A 22,556-nucleotide genomic window follows, 5' to 3' on the forward strand; every position below is an offset into this window, starting at 1 on the left:
GAGTGCATGAATAAAAATAAAGATGAAAACAAAAAGGGGGTTGGTGGAGAAAGAACAAAAGGGAGGAGCACATTGTAAATAAATACTAACTACTTCCTGCTTCCAAGCATGCGTCGACTTGATTCTGAGCATGTGTGGGTTTTGAACCGATGCTTTCTGTACTAACCATCGGTTTGGACCGATCGGGCAGCGGGCCATCGGTTCGATTTTAAAGCATGTTTTAAAATTTTGGACCAAAGGACAACAGACCGATGGGCTATACACACGGTCGGTTTGGACCGATGAAACTGAACCTCCATTCTCATTGGTTTTGTCTGACCGTGTGTACGCGGCCTTAGAGATTATTTTTCAGAGAAGGCGGATTAAGCTAAATAAGATTACAAGTAACATCAGTAATCTCAAACAGAGTATGGACCCAAATGCGGATACAAACGACTATAAAGCTTGAGCAAAAAAATTGCAAGATTTTTTGGCAAAATTGGATAATGAAGTAAAAAACAAAAAGGTAAAAAAGTACCAGAGAGACAAGATGGACTATATAGCAGGGAAAATTTACAACTGGCAGGAGGTGGAAAGAGTGACTAATTCCAATAATACCTCACTAAACGATGAGGCAGAACAAATAGAGGAAGAGGGGGGGGGGACGACAGCACAAGCAAAAACCCCAGGAGCACCTATAGCGAAAAAGAAAGGTCCGGAACCTGCACCCAAGGATGGAACACATAACAAACCTACCCCAAAAAAAACAGAGCAAGGAACAGCACCCCAACCTTACCAACCGCCAATGGGCCAATACTATAGGCCATGGAGAGGAGACAGAGGGTACTATGGACAAAACTACGGACCCCCTCAGTGGCAGGGGGAATGGAGGGAACCCTACAGACCTCTAATGCCGGTTTTTCAGACGAGCAGAGGGTGGAAACACGACCCCCAAGAAGGAGAGGGGGAAGCAAAAACAATGGGTTATGAAAGGGAATTTTTAACCTAACCAACATTGTTTTTTCCCCAGGAAGAATTAATAGTATTGGACAAAGGTATAAAATTTGCGCCCAAGAAATCCTTTAACAAATTTGAAACCTTCATAGACCTGCAGAGGTTTATAAGAAAGTTGAACTTGAAAAAACATTTTGGAGCAAACGAAAAAAGAAATGAACAACAAACTACCTCAGAATACACACACACAGCACACTAAAAAAACAATCAACTTTTAATCCAAAATCCAACTCCTATCATTACAGTAGGTGTTTGTGATATTGTGCTTTTAGCACGACAGCGTCGCGCTGATACTCGGCGACAGGGTGCCGAGATCGCGCCGACATCTCACACTCACTGGAATAGTGACAGCACATCCCAGCAAGCGCGTCATAGAAGCGACGGGAGATCCGACTTGGATTCCCGCCAATTCTACACGTGTGCGGCGTTTGTTATGAATCCTGAGGGGGAAGTCCCCGCCGGATTTTAAATAAAAATCCGGCATGGGTCCCCCCTCAGGAGCATACCGGGCCCTTAGGTCTGTTATGGGTTGTAAGGAGAGCCCCCCTACGCCGGAAAAAACGGCGTAGGGGGTCCCCCTACAATCCATACCAGACCCGTATCCAAAGCACGCTACCCGGCCAGCCAGGAAGGGAGTGGGGACGAGCGAGCGCCCCCCCCCCCTCCTGAGCCATACCAGGCTGCATGCCCTCAACATGGGGGGGTTGGGTGCTCTGGGGCAGGGGGGCGCACTGCGGCCCCCCCCACCTCAGAGCACCCTGTCCCCATGTTGATGAGGACAGGGCCCCTTCCCGACAACCCTGGCCGTTGGTTGTCGGGGTATGCGGGCGGGAGGCTTATCGGAATCTGGGAGCCCCCCTTTAATAAGGGGGCCCCCAGATACCGGCCCCCCACCCTAAGTGAATGAGTATGGGGTACATCGTACCCCTACCCATTCACCTGCAAGAAAAGTGGTAAAAACACAAATAAACCACACAGTGTATTAAAATATTTTATTTTTCTGCTCCGGAGGCCGCCCCCTGTCTTCTTTATTAGCTCTTTTACCAGGGGGGGCTTCTTCTTTGACGTCTTCGGGTGGGTGGGGGCCGCCGTCTGGTTCTCTTCCACCGCCGGGGGGGGTGGCTTTTAAAAAAGCCCCCACCCCCCGGCGGGTTTCCTCCGGCGTCTTCGGCGGGGCTCTTCTTCTTCCGCTATCCCGACGGGTCTTCTCAACTCTCCGGGGTTCTCCTTCTGTCTTCGCCGCTCTCCGTTGTTGACTCGGCGCACCCCGGTTCTTCGTCTCGCTGTCCGGTGTCTTCTTCCGTGATGTACGTCTTCTCCTTCCGTGCTGTGATGAGTTCTTCTTCCGTGCTGTGACGTCATGTTCTTCACTTCTCTCCTTCTCCCGATGTTGCCACGCCGGTCCTCCTCGCTGAAATGACGGATGCGAGCCTTGCATCGGACCTATATAGGCCTCACAGTCCCATCATGCTCTGTACCTACCCATGTGATACCTACCACGTGGGTAGGTATCACATGGGTAGGTACAGAGCATGATGGGACTGTGAGGCCTATATAGGTCCGATGCAAGGCGCGCATCCGTCATTTCAGCGAGGAGGACCGGCGTGGCAACATCGGGAGAAGGAGAGAAGTGAAGAACATGACGTCACAGCACGGAAGAAGAACTCATCACAGCACGGAAGGAGAAGACGTACATCACGGAAGAAGACACCGGACAGCGAGACGAAGAACCGGGGTGCGCCGAGTCAACAACGGAGAGCGGCGAAGACAGAAGGAGAACCCCGGAGAGTTGAGAAGACCCGTCGGGATAGCGGAAGAAGAAGAGCCCCGCCGAAGACGCCGGAGGAAACCCGCCGGGGGGGTGGGGGCTTTTTTAAAAGCCACCCCCCCCCGGCGGTGGAAGAGAACCAGACGGCGGCCCCCACCCACCCGAAGACGTCAAAGAAGAAGCCCCCCCTGGTAAAAGAGCTAATAAAGAAGACAGGGGGCGGCCTCCGGAGCAGAAAAATAAAATATTTTAATACACTGTGTGGTTTATTTGTGTTTTTACCACTTTTCTTGCAGGTGAATGGGTAGGGGTACGATGTACCCCATACTCATTCACTTAGGGTGGGGGGCCGGTATCTGGGGGCCCCCTTATTAAAGGGGGGCTCCCAGATTCCGATAAGCCTCCCGCCCGCATACCCCGACAACCAACGGCCAGGGTTGTCGGGAAGGGGCCCTGTCCTCATCAACATGGGGACAGCGTGCTCTGAGGTGGGGGGGGCCGCAGTGCGCCCCCCTGCCCCAGAGCACCCAACCCCCCTATGTTGAGGGCATGCAGCCTGGTACGGCTCAGGAGGGGGGGGGGCGCTCGCTCGTCCCCACTCCCTTCCTGGCTGGCCGGGTAGCGTGCTTTGGATACGGGTCTGGTATGGATTGTAGGGGGACCCCCTACGCCGTTTTTTTCGGCGTAGGGGGGCTCTCCTTACAACCCATAACAGACCTAAGGGCCCGGTATGCTCCTGAGGGGGGACCCATGCCGGATTTTTATTTAAAATCCGGCGGGGACTTCCCCCTCAGGATTCATAACAAACGCCGCACACGTGTAGAATTGGCGGGAATCCAAGTCGGATCTCCCGTCGCTTCTATGACGGCTCTGTATCCATCGCGGCAAGCCAGCTCGGCGCTGGCTCCCGCGATGGGGCTCGTAGGTGCTCAATCTCGCTGAGAAAGAGAGCGAGATTGACACAAAATCGGGTTCACCTACTGTATATAGAAGTTTTTAAGAAAATGGTAGAAAAGGAATTAAAAAACATACAACCACAAAAAAAACATGAAACAAGACAAAGTATGGCAAGGAATAAAAAAATTAGAGAAACGGAACAACGTAGTGGTGAGACCAGCAGATAAGGGGGGTTTGGTAGTTTGCTAATTTTGACCAAACAAGACTATATGGAAGAACTAAACAGGCTGGTCAACGATATCACCACATACAAACCTTTGAAGAAGAACCCCAATAAAGAATTAAAAATAAAATTGAGAGAATTTTTGAACCGTGGGATAGCGGACCACATAATAAGCAAGAAAGAAGGAAGATATATATTGCCTAAAGCACCGAGAATCCCTGTAATCTACCAAGTTCCAAAAGTACACAAGAACAAGACTAAACCACCAGGCAGGCCAATCATCAGCGGCATCGACTCCATACACTCTAGATTGGGTGAATACTTGGATGTATTTCTCCAACCCCTTGCAACAAAAGGAGAAGCTTTCATCAAAGACAGCAAGGATGTCATAAACCTACTTTCAAAAATTGAGGTAGATGACTCCACGTTGTTGGTAACCATCGAGTCTCTATACACCAACATCAAGCAACCAGATGCAGTCGCATGGGCCCTGAAACATCAATCCGAACTAAAACTTAAACAGAGAAAGTTTATTTTGGATGGCCATGGGGAATAACTTTTTCTGGCATAACCACAATTATTACAGCCAAACCAAAGGAGTGGTGATGGGGAATAATATGCCCCAAGCGTGGCCAACATATTCCTAAACAAGTGGGAAAAGGAAGAAATTTTTGGAAAATGTTGGCCACACCTCCTGACCTACAAACGGTTCATAGATGACATCTTGATCGTCTGGAAGGAGAATGGAGGCGAACTTAAGGAATTTATTGAACACATTAACAACAACAAATATGCAGGGCTCGAGTCCTGCGGGAACGCATGGGAACGACGTTCCTATACCTTTTCCACAGCAGGAACGTCGTTCCCATAGTAACCAAGGCGCGTCCGTCCTCCCCTCCCTCAGTCCGCCTATTCCTCCTCCTCCAGCGACCGCCGTAACAAAGTCTCAGGTCTAGTGATGGGGTGCAGTTCACCCTAGCACCTGCAGAGGTAGGGCGCCAAAGTGCCATAATGCTCCCTTCCATCCTCCCTCTCCTTGTTTGTTTCACACACGAGTCGGGCTGTATCTGTTTGTCTTCCTAGCTCATCCCCCACTCGGCCGTCTGTCCAATCCAAATTCCTCCTCCCCTTTGTTTCCGCCCACACTCCAGCCTGCATGGAGCCTCCAGCATGGACTTATATGACTAACCTGAGTTGTAAGGTACGTGAGCTATCTGCAAAACTCCCTCTCCCCCCTGAATTATTATTTCTTTGCCTCTGCTTCTCTCTCATTTCTTCCCCCGTGCAAACTGGGGGGGGGGGGGGGACGTTGCGGTAATTGTGCAGACTGAGGGAGTAATTGTGGGGGATGGGGGGAGTAGTTGTGCAGACTGGGGGATGGGGGGAGTAATTGTGCAGACTGAGGGGATGGGGGGAGTAGTTGTGCAGACTGAGGGGATGGGGGGAGTAGTTGTGCAGACTGGGGGATGGGGGGAGTAGTTGTGCAGACTGAGGGGATGGGGGGAGTAGTTGTGCAGACTGAGGGGATGGGGGGAGTAGTTGTGCAGACTGGGGAATGGGGGGAGTAATTGTGCAGACTGGGGAATGGGGGGAGTAGTTGTGCAGACTGGGGGATGGGGGGAGTAATTGTGCAGACTGAGGGGATGGGGGGAGTAATTGTGCAGACGGGGGGATGGGGGGAGTAGTTGTGCAGACGGGGGGATGGGGGGAGTAGTTGTGCAGACTGGGGGATGGGGGGAGTAGTTGTGCAGACTGGGGGATGGGGGGAGTAGTTGTGCAGACTGAGGGGATGGGGGGAGTAATTGTGCAGACTGGGGGATGGGGGGAGTAATTGTGCAGACTGGGGGATGGGGGGAGTAGTTGTGCAGACTGAGGGGATGGGGGGAGTAGTTGTGCAGACTGGGGGATGGGGGGAGTAGTTGTGCAGACTGGGGGATGGGGGGAGTAGTTGTGCAGATTGGGGGATGGGGGGAGTAGTTGTGCAGACTGGGGGATGGGGGGAGTAGTTGTGCAGACTGAGGGGATGGGGGGAGTAATTGTGCAGACTGGGGGATGGGGGGAGTAATTGTGCAGACTGGGGGATGGGGGGAGTAGTTGTGCAGACTGAGGGGATGGGGGGAGTAGTTGTGCAGACTGGGGGATGGGGGGAGTAGTTGTGCAGACTGGGGGATGGGGGGAGTAGTTGTGCAGACTGGGGGATGGGGGGAGTAGTTGTGCAGACTGGGGGATGGGGGGAGTAGTTGTGCAGACTGAGGGGATGGGGGGAGTAATTGTGCAGACTGGGGGATGGGGGGAGTAATTGTGCAGACTGGGGGATGGGGGGAGTAGTTGTGCAGACTGAGGGGATGGGGGGAGTAGTTGTGCAGACTGGGGGATGGGGGGAGTAGTTGTGCAGACTGGGGGATGGGGGGAGTAGTTGTGCAGATTGAGGGGATGGGGGGAGTAATTGTGCAGACTGGGGGATGGGGGGAGTAATTGTGCAGACTGAGGGGATGGGGGGAGTAGTTGTGCAGACTGAGGGGATGGGGGGAGTAGTTGTGCAGACTGAGGGGATGGGGGGAGTAGTTGTGCAGACTGGGGGATGGGGGGAGTAATTGTGCAGATGGGGGGAGTAATTGTGCAGACTGAGGGAAGTTTATTTGTTAAAAAAAATTGTACATAAAACACACACATGCAATTTTTATTTTTTTGAGGCGGGTGGGGAATCTTGGGTGAGTTCCCACACTTTTTTCCCCAGGACTTGACCCCTGCAAATATGGAATTGCATTTACGGTCAACATACAAAAAGTCTGCCCACAGTTTTTGGATTTGGAGATTTTTAAGGCGGGAAATAGACTGCACACCAAAACGCACTTTAAGGACACAGACAGGAATGGGTATATCCCATATAGTAGCTGCCATCACCCACAATGGAAGCAGGCCATACCAAAAGGGCAATTTATTAGGATCAGACGAAATTGCAGTTCTATACTGGATTATGTTGCACAAACCAATATCTTGATTGGTAGGTTTGTGGACAAAGGATATGAGAAAACCAAACTGGAAAAAACTAGGGACACAGTCGGAATGATGACACGAGATAACATACTGAAAGAGAAAGTAAAGAAAAAAGATGGAAACAATGGCCTGACCTTCATAACAGGATTCAATACAGAATACAAAAAGTTTGAGGGCATTATAAAAAAGTATTGGCCCATTATTCTTGAAGACCCCCAACTAAGGGGTATTTTACCTCGAAAACCCACGTTCTTGTACAGAAGGGCAAAGAGAATCCGAGACACTATTGTAAAAAATGTCCTGGACCCACCCAAGAAGATAACGTCCTTCCTGGACCAAAAAGGATTTTATAGGTGCGGACAGTGAGTGGTCCTAGAAAAACCACACAGTTTAAATCTAATACAAACAAAGAGGAATATAAAATAAATAAACTAATAACTTGTAGCAGCACTCATGTAACTTATGTGTTGGAATGTGGACTACAATATGTGGGTAGAACCACCAGAAAGCTCTCAATTAGAATAGGGGAACACATTAGAAACATAAAGAAAGGTTTTAAATACCATAGCGTTTCATTGGACTTTAGAAAAATGCACAATAGAGATCCAACAAAACTAAAAATTTATGCCATTGATAAAGTAGAAAAAAATTGGAGAAATATTAACCTAAGAGAAATTTCAAAGAATTAAACATATTGGATTTTTAAATTAGATACACTCAAGCCTAAAGGAATGAATATAGAGTTGGATATAAACTGTTTTTTGGAAAAATACTGAGGAGCCAAAAATAGCCACACTAAATTTCCATTTCCATTTTATTTTATTATTTTTATTTATTATTATTATTTTTAATTTTATTCTATTTTTCTATTTTTATTATTTTATTTTTATTTTTGTTTTTATATTCTAGTGAGTGAGTGAGAGACTTGTAAAGCGCAACACATGCGAACTGAATCGCCTCTGGGCGCTGTATCCATTTCATGGGTAAGGAACCCCTTGACCTCAGAAGAGATGGGTTTTAATCTTTCTCCTGAAGGCCAAGTGGTCCGACTCCAGTCGGATGGTGGTTGGTAGTGCATTCCACAGGCAAGGTCCCTGGACTGCAAATCTTCGATCTCCTTTGGACTTGTATCTGGCTTTGGGTATCTGGAGTAGGTTTTGATTGGTGGATCGCAGAATGCGATTTGGGTTATGGGCTTTTATTTTTTCACATAGATATTGGGGGGCGTTTCCTTGAATACACTTATGCATTAGGCAGAGTGCATTGAAAGTGATTCTGTCTTTTACTGGCAACCAATGAAAGGATCTCAGCGAAGGTGAGATTGATTCCCATGTTTTTTTTCCAGTCACTAGTCGAGTGGCCGTATTTTGAACGACTTGCAGACAAGTGATTTGGTATTTGGGGAGTCCTAGATAGAGGGCATTTGCGTAGTCGAGTCTGGAATTGATGATTGTTCCCACCATGACTGCAATGTCCTCTTTCGGGATAAAGGGCGTGAGTCTGCGTAGTAGGCGCAGCAGATGGTGGGATCCGCAGACTACTGACCATGTAGACACAGGGTGATTTTTCCGGTTAGCGTGAAACAGGAGAAGTTCTGTTTTCGAACCATTAAGTTTAAGATAACTGTTTGTCATCCAGTTATCTATTAGGCCTTGTACACACGAGCGGATCTGTCCGATGAAAACGGTCCGCGGACCGTTTTCATCGGACATGTCTGCTCGGAGATTTTGGTCTGATGGTTGTACACACCATCAAACCAAAATCCGCGCGGACAGAATACGCGGTGACGTGAAGGCGACGATGACGTGGCGACGTGCGCGAACCCGGAAGTTAAATGCTTCTACGCATGCGTCGAATCACTTTGACGCATGCGAGGGCTTTCGGCCTGAGCGGACATGTCCGGTGAGTCGTACAGACGACCGAACATGTCCGATGGACAGGCTTCCAGCGGACATGTTTCTTAGCATGCTAAGAAACATTTGTCCGCTGGAAACCTGTCCGATCCCCCGGAAAATTGTCCGGTCGGCTGTACACACGACCGAACATGTCCGTGGAAACTGGTCCGATGGACCAGTTTCAGCAGACATGTTCGGTCGTGTGTACGAGGCCTTAGAGTAAGGCATTTCTCTAGACCAAGAGAATGATTATTTTTGTTGCAGATGCGGAAATACAGTTGTGTGTCGTCTGCATAGGAATGGTAAAGTAACTTCTGGTTACTGATGATTTCAAAGAGAGGGCGAAGATAGATATTAAACAATACGGGCGATAAGGGAGATCCCTGAGGGACTCCGCATGATACCGTACATTTTTCAGAAGTGAAAGACCCCAGTTTCACTATTTGTGATTGGTTTTCCAAGAAGGAGGAGAACCAGGGTAAAACACCTTCAGCGACTCCGGCTACTTCAGCTAGCCTAGCCAGTAGTAGTCCGTGGTCTACAGTGTCAAAAGCCGTGCTTAGGTCCAGCAGTATCAGGAGACAAGATTCTCCTTCATCTGCGGCCTCTAGAGCGTCATCCCATATTTTGAGCAGCGCCGTTTCTGTTCCGTGACCCGGACGGAAGCCTGATTGAAAGGGGTCGAGTAATTTATGGGTGTCTAAATGCAGTTGCAGCTGTTGTACAACTACTTTCTCCATTACCTTAGAGAAAACATTTAGACCTGTTATGGGCCTCCGGTTGTTTGGGTCTTTGGGGTCGAGGGTAGTTTTTTTTTAGAATTGATTTTATTGTACCTTGTTTCAGCAAGGTGGGCACCATGCCCTCCTTGAATGATTGGTTTATGAGCTGCGTGATAGCCAATATATCGGCACTTTCTTTCTAGTGTTGGCAACTAAGGAATATGCAAATTTGAATACATGTCCGAACATAATAAATTTAGATTACATTTTAAATATCAAACTTTAAACTGTAAAGTATCAGTATATTTTTATAGATTTTAACCTTTAACTTGTAAAGTCTGTCCATAGTTACCGCTTAATATAAATAATTTACCATATAATAAAGTAGCCCACAATGAAAATGGCGGAAGGGGAACATCCGGGATTAACATGAAATAAGCAATGGCGGAATAAGCACTTCCGGTAACAACAAAACACGTAATTGGCTAATGCAACAAGCATTTACTATAAATATCCACAAGAAGTAAACACCCACAGCTTTCTGATGACGCATGCGTACATACGAAACGCGTAGAGGCTTATGGGTAATACTTCACGAACGGAACTACGTCACCTCCGCGGCACTTCAGCACGCTGAACAGCAAAACACAGAGGCGTGGAACGCACGCCGGAGAGATACAAAGCAGTAACGCTGGACAGACTGGTGCCGGTTAGGCACACTTTTATGTTTTATATGTTTTTGAATAAACCTGCCACTTTTTATACATACTACACCATATGAGGCTTTTTCTTTTGGAGCAAGGAGAGCAGTTGGAGGCTGGTGTTGATGTAAAGCATTTTTCCACATGTTGGTCTGATACATATCTTGGAGGGAAAACGGCACTATTGTTGCAGATCGAGGAGACACTTACCTGGATATCTTACAGGCTATAAACTTATCTTGATCTGGTGAGCGCATAGTATATAAAAGAGGTGGTGGTGACACAAAGAAGGGTGAAAAGTCACAAAATTCTGGTCGATTCTTTTTTGGCATCATCTTTGGAATTAGCATAAATTGGACTTTTTAATTTGTTTACACATTGTAATGTTTGGGGGACCAGCTTGATCGCAGGACACAGGCTTTTAAATCAAAACGGAGGTTTATTAAACTTAAATGGCTTTGCAGCAGCAAAAACAAAAGAAATAACAGTCTCACCGACGTACAGCTCAGAACTGCTATTGCAGTTAAACAGTCCTTGCAGTTAAGTCCTTCAGTAGCAGGCTTTCAGGCAGGACACTGCCAAGTCCTTTTAAAGTTGTTCACAGCTTCTCATAGCTTCCACTGCTTTCACTTCTCCACCATTACCAAGCATAGACTCCACTACACTCCTTCACCCCTCACCTGCAACTTCCTGTCTGCTTTAAACTACTTCCTTAGACAGGTGCGTTAACCCTTTTCATTCCCTTCAAGGCACCAAAGTCCAAACAGAGGGGAAATATAACGTCCTTCCAGGACCCAGCCACGGCGTCCTGTACAACATATATATCTTTTTTGGGATTGTATACTGCAGGGTGGATCACACTTTGTTTGAGCACATTGGTGATTTTATATATATATATATATATATATATATATATATATATATATATATATATATATATATATATATATATATATATATATATATATATATATATCTTTTGACACAAATTATAGACTGAAGGTGTTATATTCACATTGTTTACATAATCATTTTTGCACAGGATCAGCGCAGTAGTATATGTTACACATATACAAGCACACATTTTCTTTAAATTGTACTAATTGCTTATCCTGCTATACATCTTTAAGACTGCTTAAAGGAGATACTGGGCGGAGCCTATATTTATGTAAACCCCGAAAACCCCAGCTCATAGTGTGTGGACGTCTCTAAATACATAATGATGAAGGGAAGATCAGGGCGAGGGGCAGCAGTAAATCTTCCTAGAACTAGTGCGAGCCCAGGAACCATTAAAAAATATATGACATATGAGGGGGGAAAAGAAAGCTCCAGAACAAAAACAGGACCTAAAATTAACACGGACTCAGCCTTTTCGATAGGTGAAGAGATGGAGGAGGAAGGGGGTATGGAAACTAGACAAAAAAAGCAACCATTAACTAAAGGTGAAATGGCAAAAATGCTTGCAAGAATGGAATCAAGATTGGAAACATCTATAAAAGGGGAAATAACAAGTCTACGCGAGGATATGAAACACATGTTAAAAAGAGTAGAGGAAGTAGAAGAAAGGCTGGACAATCACGGTTCCGAGGACTAAAGGAACAGGTGGAGGAAATACGTAAAGAACAAAGATACATGATGTACAAAATTGAAGATCAAGAGAATAGGAATAGAAGGAAAAAATTAAGGATCAGAGGGTTACCAGAACAACAAGGAGAGGAGAACTTACAGGAAAAAATGAATGAGATATTTGGACATATGATGGAAACAACAGAATCACAGAGTAAAATTAAGTTTGAAAGGATCCACAGGATCAGAAAACCTACAGAAGTTTCTGCAGACGTGCCAAGAGATGTGATAGCTAGATTTCACAATTACCAAGACAAGGAACAGATAAGGACTTATATGAAATCTAACCAACCCGCTAAATACGGCGAGACAACTTTGCAGATATTTCCAGACTTGTCAGCAGAAACTCTATCCCGGAGAAGAACATTAAAACCATTATTGGAGCAACTTAAGTTGATGAATATTCAATACACATGGGGATTCCCAGCCAGCCTAATCGGACGCAAAGAGGGTCGATCAGCAACTCTAAGGCCCCGTACATACGACCGGATCTATCCGCTGGGATTGATCCGCGGATCAGTTCCAGCAGATAGATCCGGTCGTGTGTACGTCCGAGCGGACGTTTTCAGGCGGATAAAAATCCAGCCGACGGATTCCCAGCGGATAAAAATATCTTAGCATGCTAAGAAATCTATTCGCTGGAATCCAGTCCAGCGGACTGATCCGGTCGTCTGTACAGACTCACCGGATCAGTCCGTCCGCTCCCATCCCTCGCATGCGTCATAATGATTCGACGCATGCGTGGAAGTATTTACGGGTCGTGCACGTCGCCGCGTCAACGTCGCGGCGACGGCGCGGCCACGTCACCACGGATGTATTCCGCCGGGATTTCGATCTGATGGTGTGTACAGCCATCAGATCCAAATCCGCCAGAGGATGTATCCGCTGGAAACGGTCCGGTGGACCGTTTCCAACCGATATCCTCTCGTCTGTACGAGGCCTTAGATTTCCAGAGGATACACTAAATTTTTGCCGGAGATTGAATGTCCCACTAATGGAGATTCCGGGTTGGTCTGAAAAACAAGAGCCTGCAGACAACCCAGAAGAAGTACAGGCATGGCAGCCGGCTTGGAAAAAGAAGCCACTGGGAGGAAATAAGAGATAGAAAAGAGGACCTGGCAATAGATATCAAGGGATTGGGATAGAGAAAAGGGGGGAAAAAAGGGAAAAAGAAAAAAGGAAAAAGAGAAGAGAGAGGGAAAAGAAGACAGAGGAGAGATCAAGGAAAGAGTACCTAGAAAGAAAAAGTGGACCGGGGGAGAGGTAAAGGGGATGCGAGGAGGGGAAGGGTAGTGAGGGTGGACACGGGTGGGCATTGCTCCTGTTCCGTGTGTCAACACAGAGTTCAACCTCAAGGGGGAGGAACCAGGGGCCAGGAGGTTTGAGGAGGGCCATGGTTCAAAGGGCCACGGGGAGGCCAGTTTTCTCTCAAAGGAATGGGGGGGAGGATGGGAGGGGAGGAAGGAGGAGGGTGAGGGAGGGAGCGAGCTTAGGGAGGGATGGGAATGGAGAACCCCAGGATATGCTAAAAACACTAGAAGGGACCTTTAGAAAAAAATACCAGAGTTAAATATAATCTCATACAATGTTAGAGGGTTAAATGCTCCCATCAAATGTGCAAATATTATGAAAGAATTGAGCTTACTGAAGGCGGATGTAGTTATGTTGCAGGAGACACATTTCTGTGCAGGTGTAAACCGTAAAAATATCACTCAGTCCTATCCCATTTGGTATTATGGAGATTCACCCATTAGCCGAGCTAAGGGAGTAGCCATAGGGTTTGCCAAGGAGATAAGATTCATTTTAGAAGAAAGAAGGTCAGACCCAGAGGGTAGATATTTGTTCCTGGGAGGGAAAATAAATGGAGTCGAAGTCTCATTGGCAAACATATATGGCCCAAACAAAAACTCTATTAGATATTTAATGGGGATTACAACAGAATTCATGGAGTTTAAAAGGGGAGGAGCTATAATAGCAGGAGATTTTAATTTCTGTATAGATCCGGAGATAGATAGTACGTCTCGTGTACAGGGGACCGGAAGGGCCTGGAGGAACAAATTAAAAAAGAAAATGTAGCAATATCAGCTAGTAGATGTATGGAGGATACAACATAATAAGCAACGGGATTATACCTTTCGCTCCCCTATACACGAGACATACTCTAGGATTGATTTTTTTCTGATCGAACATAGATTATTAGAAACTGTAAGCAGTACCAATCTAGGAATTTTGACCTTCTCTGATCATGCGCCAGTAACACTACAATTGAAAATAGGTGAGATACAACATAAAAAAATTAATTGGAGGTTTAACGAAGAGCTCCTACAAGATAAAGCAATAGAAACGAGAATAATAAAGGAACTAGAACAATTTTTTAAGGTTAATATGACGGAGGATATGTCTGAGGCGGTAGTCTGGGACACCCACAAGGCGGGTTATTAAAAAGGGAGGGTGCGGAGAAAAAAAAGAGAAATGAGGTGAATAAAACAACTCTAATAAAAGAAATATATGAATTGGAACAATAACATAAACAAACTAGAGCAAAAGAATCCCTATTAAAATTAAACATCAAAAGAGAAGCACTGAGAAACCAAATAGAGCAGGAAACCCAAATAACGTATAACCAAGTAAAGAAAGAGAGGTATCAATGGGGCAATAAGCCCGGGAAACACTTAGCGAAATTACTAAAAAATAAAAAAAACACTAATTATGTAGAGAAAATACAAACAATTAGGGGAGAACTAGTTCATAATACAGGAGAAATAGCGGAAACCTAGATGAATAGATGAAAACAATTATGAATGAATTAATACATGCCGATCAGGTTGGTTTTGTCCCAGGACGGGAGGGGAGAGACAACGGAATTAGAACTCTTTTAGCTATACAGGAAATTAAAAATGGCGGAGCCCCAGGTCTACTCCTGTCAGGGGATGCCGAAAAAGCGTTTGACAGGGTAGACTGGGGCTTCATATATAATACCTTAGAAGTAATAGGAATAGGACCAAGAATGCTTACCTGGATTAAGGCACTCTAAAATCAACCATCGGCAACAGTGAAAGTAAACGGGACCCTCTCGAGACTATTCAAATTGCACAATGGTACAAGACAAGGATGCCCTCTATCCCCCCCTGTTGTTCGTGTTAGCATTAGAACCCTTATTAAGAGGAATAAGGAAGAACCCGGACATAAGGGGGATAAGGGTCGGAGAGGAAGAACACAAACTTGCGGCTTACGCTGATGACATTTTATTTTATTTAACCAGTCCTAGAACAACTCTACCAAACTTAATGAAATCATTAAAAGGAAATGGAGAGATTTCTAACTTTAGAATGAACCCGACTAAGTCTGAAACCCCAAGCATAAATATCTTTAAGGCCTTGTACTCACGGCAGGACATGTCCGATGAAAACGGTCTGCAGACCGTTTCCATCGGACATGTCTGGCCGGGGACTGCCCGGGGACTTCTGTTCGATGGCTATACACACCATCGAACAGAAGTCCGCGCGTAAACAATACGCGGGGCGTGTCCGCGGTGTCGCCGCGTCGATGACGCGGTGTCGCCACGACAATGACGCGGCGACGTGGGCGGCCCGCCTTTAAAATGCTTCCACGCATGCGTCGAAGTCGTTCGACGCATGCGAGGGATGGCGGGCGGCAGGACATGTACAGTAGGTCTGTACAGACGACCGTACATGTCCGGGCGGACAGGTTTCCAGCGGACTGTTTTAAAGCAATGCCAGGAAACAGTTGTCCGCTGGAAACCTGTCCGATCCGCCCGAAAATGGTCCGCTCGGGCCAACACACGGCCAAACATGTCTGCTGAAACTGGTCTGCGGACCAGTTTCAGCAGACATGTTTGGTCGTGAGTACGGGGCCTAAGAGCGACCAAAAAATTTATCAAAACGAGTTCCCATTTGTCTGGGGTAAAAAAGACATAAAATATCTCGGAGTCAAATTAGCAATTACTATGGAGAGGTTATATACAGTAAACTTCTTGCCTCTGCTAGAGGATATTAAAACAGAATTTAACAGACTGACTGTAGGCCAAATATCCTGGGGGGCAGAATGAATATATTTAAAATGGTAATTTTTCCCAAAATTATGTATAAAATACAGATGCTCTCGATCCCACTACCACAGAAGTACTTTAAAATCCTACAAACGATGCTATTAAAATTTGTTTGGCAAGGGAAAAAAGCACATATCAGCTGGGTAACACTGACAAAAAAAAAGGCACAAGGGGGGTGGGGCGCACCAGATATTAGAAACTATTATAATGCTATTATTCTCACATGAGTTATAGATTGGATTAGAAACACTAAACAAAAGAGATGGATAAATATGGAATATCAAATGAGTAAGGCATCACTGGGGAGTATCATATGGATTCCACAACAATATAGAGAATTAAGTAGTGACTCACATGGTATCACACGGAATGCAATTAAAATTTGGGATAAAACACACAATAATGAAAAATGGGATTTTAATTCCCCGTTAATTCCATTAACAGACTCAAAATATTTCACACCAGGTATAGATAAGTTATTTGGAAAATGGATCACAAAAGAAAATGCACAGTTAAAAGACGTCAAGATAAATTAAGCACATACCAGGAACTAAAAAATGAAGGGGAAGTGGTCGAGATAAATGAATGGCGGTATGCCCAGCTAAAGCACTTCTTCGAGGCACTTCCCCAGCCTATGAGATCGGTAGAGAATTTACGACCCCTAGAGAAACTCAGTGAGGAAAAAGGAGGGAAAGGTGTGACCTCTAAGGCCCCGTACACACGGACGGACAATCCGGTGAAAACGGTCCGCCGGACCGTTTTCAGCAGACATGTCCGCCCGGAGATTTCTGTCTGATGGTTGTACACACCATCAGACAGAAATCCACGCGTAAACAATACGCGGCGACGTGGGCGGCCCTGGAAGTTCAAAGCTTCCACGCATGCGTCGAATCAGTACGACGCATGCGAGGGATGGCGGTCGGTCGGACGTGTCCGGTGAGTCTGTACAGAAATTTTTGTCCGCTGGAAACTGTCCGATCCGCCGGACAATTGTCCGGTCGGGCCTACACACGACCGGATCTGTCCGCTGAAATTGGTCGGTCGGACCAGTTTCAGCGGATAGATCCGGTCGTGTGTACGGGGCCTAAGGCCACATGGTCGGACAAAACTGATTAGAATGGTCCGACGGACCGTTTTCATTGGTTCACCTCTGAAGTGGCCGTACGGCCTGATGTGTGTACACACCATCAGTTCAAAATCCGATCAGGTCAGAACGCTGTGACAAATAACACACGACGTGCTGAATAAAACAAAGTTCAATGCTTCCAAGCATGCGTCGACTTGATTCTGAGCATGCGCGGGTTTTGAACCGATGCTTTTCTGTACTAACCATCGGTTTGGTCCGATGGGGCAGCGGTCCATCGGTTCGGTTTTGAAGCATGTTTAGAAATTTTGGACCGAAGGAAACCAGACCGATAGCCTATACACACGGTCGGTTTGGTCCGATGAAGATGAACTTCGGTTCATTCTCATTGGACCAAACCGACCGTGTGTACGGGGCCTAAGATTTATAAAATCTTGAAGTAAGCGAAGGGTTTGGAGATACCGCCATACATTTTAAAATGGGAGGAAGAACTGGGGTCACAGTTGAAGGAACTAGAGTTAAAACAAATATTGAAGAGAGTACATACCACATCAGTAAATAGTAAAATCACAGAGTTAAACTATAAATGCTTGGCCCGCTGGTATATAACACCAGATAAGGCACATAAATATAATAAAGAAACATCAGAACTTTGCTGGCGTGGATGTAAAGAAGTGGGAAATATGGCACATATATGGTGGGTATGCCGGGGAATAAAAAATGATTGGAGTAGGATCAGACAAGTAATAATGGAAATTACTGACGACCCATGGGGATGTTTACACCATGGGAGTAGAATAACATCAAAGCGATATCAGAAAACATTACTCCCCCATCTGTTAAATGCTGCTAAGAGCTTAATAGCCAGACATTGGCAAGACAGGGAAAGTCCCTCTATGAGAGAATGGTGCAATAAAATAAACGATATTCAAAACTTGGAGGGCCAGATTCACATATAACTGCGGCGGCGTAACGTATCGTCTATACGTTACACCGCCGCAAGTTTTCAGCGCAAGTGCCTGATTCACCAAGCACTTGCGTGTAAACTTACGGCGGTGTAACATAAAGGCGTCCGGCGCAAGCCCGCCTAATTCAAATGGGGCGTGTACCATTTAAATTAGGCGCGCTCCCGCGCCGGACGTACTGCGCATGCTCCGTTTTGAAATTCCCGCTGTGCTTTGCGCAAAGTGAACGGCGACGTGCGTAATGTACTTTCGTATTTCAGGACGTCTTACGCAAAAAAAAAAAAATGTGAAATTCGACGCGGGAACGACGGCCATACTTTAACATGGCTCGTCTAAATTTAAGCCATGTTAAAGCAGCCGTAACTTTGCGACGGGAAAAAACGACTAGCGACGACGTAACGAACGCAAAAACCTTTGTGGATCGCCGTAAAAGCTCATTTGCATACCCGACGCTGGAAAACGACGCAAACTCCACCCAGCGGCGGCCGAAGTATTGCAGCCTAAGATCCGAAGGGAGGTATTGGAGGCATAGGTATGATAGAATGGGGGGAGGGGGCAGAATTGGAGTCATAGGTATAATGGATTGGGGGGGAGGATGATTCAGACCTATGCCTCCAATTAACCTGCCCCTCAATCCAGCACATATGTTCTCTCAATCCCCCCTTATTCCCAGCAAACTTTTTGTTCAGTCCCCAAATGCCTCCAGAACATCACAACAGACTGTCTCATTCTCACATACCATTGTACTGCAGCCACTGGGATCAGGCATTGGTGCACTCATTGGATAAGTGGGAGAGGTGGAGAGGGGCGGTCCCAGACAGCTGGTACACTGTGCAAAGCTGCTAGCCTATGGTAGGTGGATCGGGGCGGTCCCAAGCGGAGGTGGAGAGGGCGGTCCCAAGTGACGCCGACTGATACATTGCTTTTCACAATTCTGCTGCTAGCCTGTGCACAGAGATGTGTGGAAGGTGGAGAGGGTCGGCGCTGGCTGGAACACTTCCTTCCTTTGCCTGTGTAGTGCGGGAGGTGGGGAGGGGCGTTCACAAATGTGTGGAAGGTGGAGCGGGGCGGCGCTGGCTGGAACACTCCCTTCCTTTGCCTGTGTAGTGCGGGATGTGTGGGAGGTGGGGAGGGGCGTTCCCAAGCGGCAATGTGTGGAAGCTGGTACATAACTTTGCAAAGCTCGCACTGCGAGTGTGTGCGCGGCGGGAGGGGAACTGGATACATAAAACAGCCCTGTCCATACTCGCATTGCTCAAAAATGTACTCAACAAATGCGACCAGGCGAGTGCAAATTTTGAGGGCTGCTATAAGGGATTCATTTATACTGTGAAATAGTGAAAGTAATATATCTTATATCATATATATAATAATAAATATACCCAGAAGTAGGATATATGGGGATTTTACCTGGGAGTCACACATGAAGATATATGGAGGGGGACTTTTATATTAAAGTAGTTTTACGTAAAGCTGAGACTTTTTCCATGGATATAATAATTTTATATATAATGCACAATATTATTAAACTTATACTTTATGTAATAGTAATGTCTTCTATCACCTCCAGTCTATCAGCCTCCACCTTCTCTGAGGTCAGATGCTGATCTTCCCTGTGCAGAGACCTTAAAGTCATTGTAAATGTTGGATTTCTTTTTTAAACAAACTCGTCATACTTACCAGATAGGACTATATAGTATCAGAATGATGTAATGCACAACATAGAGCAGGGGTGTCAAACTCGGTTTCATCAGCATTATGATTGCCCTCAAAAGGGCCGGTTGTATCTGTAAGATTAGATGTCCAGCGCAAACCCCTCCCCTTACATTAGCTGTCAAGAGCCACCCCACCATCAGAAGTTGAGTCCCCCACTCTCCCTTACATCACAGTGCACCCCCCTTTCCTTATGCTGCTGCTGGGAAGAAACTGGATGCATTGTTTGAAAGCAGAAAGTAAGGGTCTGGAGAAGGACCAGAGGAGGGCTGGAGCTCTCCTGCAGCTGCAGGAGAGGTGCGAGGGCCACATGAAATGACCTGGAGGGCCGTATTCGGCCCGCGGGCCTTGTGTTTGACACCTGTGACATAGAGTGTATAGTGCAGGGGTTAGGAGTATGTAATGTACAATATAGAGTATACAGTGTAAGGGTCAGGAGTATGTAATGTACAATATAAATTATACAGTGTAATGCCACGTACACACGGTCGACGTTTTTAAAAATGTAATTTAAAATGACCGTGTGTGGGGAAAACATCGTTTTATGTCTTCTGAAAAACGAGCATGCTTAAATTTTTTGTGTCGTTTTTTGTGTCATTTAAAATGATAGTGTGTGGTGAAAACAACGTTTAAAACAACGTTTTTAAACCCGCGCATGCTCAGAAGCAAGTTATGACGCGAGCTTGAATGGAGCAGAGTGCCGTTGTACGTGCTGAACATAACCGCGCTTTGCTAGAGCATTTTCAAAACACGATGGTGTGTAGGCAACATCGTTTTTGAAAATTAAGTTTGAAAAACGTTGTTTTGTTTCATGATTTAAAACGTTGTTTTATTTCATCACAAAAAAACGACCGTGTGTACGCGGCATAAGGGTCAGGACTCATAATATTGGTATTCAGTAATCAGTGATGACCTAAATGTTCACATGAGACAAGTTGCAGAGATCCCACACCACTGCCTCCCATCTCCTGAGACTGAATACATTTGCCCAGATTCACAAAGACTTACGACGGCGTATCTCCAGATACGCCATCGTAGTTCTGAATGGCCGCCATCGTATCTATGCGCCTGATTCATAGAATCAGTTACGCATAGATTTGGCTAAGATACGAGCGGCGTAAGTTTCCTACGCCGTCGTATCTTGGGTGCATATTTCCGCTGGCCGCTAGGTGGCGCTTCCGTTGATTTCCGCTTTGAATATGCAAATGAGCTAGATACGCCGATTCACGAACGTACGTGCGGCCCGTCGCATTTAGTTATGCTGTTTACGTAAGACATAGGCCGGCGTAAAGATAAAGCAGGTCTCTAGGTGGCGCAGCCCATGCAAAGTATGGTTCTGAGTAAAATACCTCACAGAGCTACCAAAGAAGATCAAATATAATACTTAAAAAGTAAGAAAAAATATATACAGTTCTTATATAACCAATTGTTTAACAAAGATATTTTTATTACATATAGAAAAGTCTTAAAGACACAGAACACAAGGTCACAACAAATGTATAGCTAATAAAACAGCTAGAAAATGGGTATGAGCTGTCTATACCTAGAGCTAAACCCCGGCATGCCTCCATCCCGGCATATATATGCAGGGCCGCTGATAGGGGGGGACCACCAGCCCTCCTGTAGGGGGCCCCGGCACACAGAGGGGCCCAGACAGCAGGAGTGTTGGTGGAGAACAATGCCCTCCATGCCTCTCACCCAGGTTTCTCCCCCTCTCCCTCCCGTCGGCTTTTAGCTGCTGGGTGAGAGACATGGAGGGATAATGAACCTGGCCAGCCGCCGCTGAGCTCCTTCCCCTGCCCCTAGAGGGGGTTGTGCTAGGAGGAGGGATTTGTGGGAATGTGTACTAGGAGAGGGATTGAAGAATGAAGATTTGTGCTGGGAGGGGAGATGCGGGTGATTGTGTACCAGGAGCCGATGAGGGAATTTGGGGCTAATAGGAGGGATTGGGGGAATTGTGCAGGCAGGGGAGATTGGCGGCCCATTAGGTAGGCTGTACGGGGCCCCATGATTCCTAACAGCGGCCCTGTATATATGTAAGAAGGAAGGGAGAGGTAGATTGGGACTTTGATGGAGGCATGTGGATGTATCTGATAATGTGTATGGAATGTAAATACCTTGAATGTCACAATCCCCTGGGGGGGGCTTCATGATAGTGATATTAGGAAACATCATTCAATAATATAATATAAGAACGCATTTATGATGTAAAAATACAATCATAAAAAATTAACATAAGTTGGCGACCTGTGAGGTGATGCGTGAGAGCGTGTGAGAGAGGGCGGGCTCTGATCTCACTATGCTAACAGCGAGGGACGCCTAGCTCCAGGTCTGATAATGGACCGGCCTTCCCCCCCACTAGAACCGACGGATTATACCAGCAAAACATAGCCACGGCGTAGCTGGCTTGATTCTCCCCTCAAGTGTGGACGGAGGGCTCCCTTTCCATTTCTTTACCCCAGCGCTGGACAGCCTGCCTTTTATATAGGTGGATACAGGGGCTGACAACCTTTCTCTCCAGCGTGGAGAGCTTGCCTTTTCCTTCCCCCTCTGCTAAAGTGCTGACATGCGGACAGTGGACGGGTGACGGCTTGTGTATCTCTCCCCCTTCCTGCTCTGCACAGCGCAGCTGAGGGACCGGACGACTCACTGTGCCAGTGCAGATAGATTAATCCTAGCCCCCGGCGAAGGACACGGTCGGTCAGCTGGATCTCCAGCTTGAACTCTTACCTGGCACGGATAAGCTCCGGATCAGACAGCTACAAGGCTGCAGTGAACAATCTCTGGTGGGCAGCAGCTGTTGAGCAGAGAGGAGAGAAGTAGTTGGACTCCAGCGTGTCTCTTTTCTATGGGATACGGCTTATCTACACACTTGCATAGCTCTGCTACTGAAAACAGAAGTT

At 46.5% G+C, this 22,556-nt stretch overlaps 1 protein-coding gene across 1 annotated transcript in view; it reads left to right on the forward strand.

Moving 5' to 3' along the window:
• Positions 1–22,556, forward strand: part of LOC120935227 (zinc finger protein OZF-like) — a 57,236-nt gene that overhangs the window by 8,000 nt on the left and 26,680 nt on the right. The gene's annotated exons all lie outside the window — the stretch shown is intronic.

Source organism: Rana temporaria, chromosome 4, assembly GCF_905171775.1.
Source record: "Rana temporaria chromosome 4, aRanTem1.1, whole genome shotgun sequence".
NCBI classification, from domain to species: domain Eukaryota; kingdom Metazoa; phylum Chordata; class Amphibia; order Anura; family Ranidae; genus Rana; species Rana temporaria.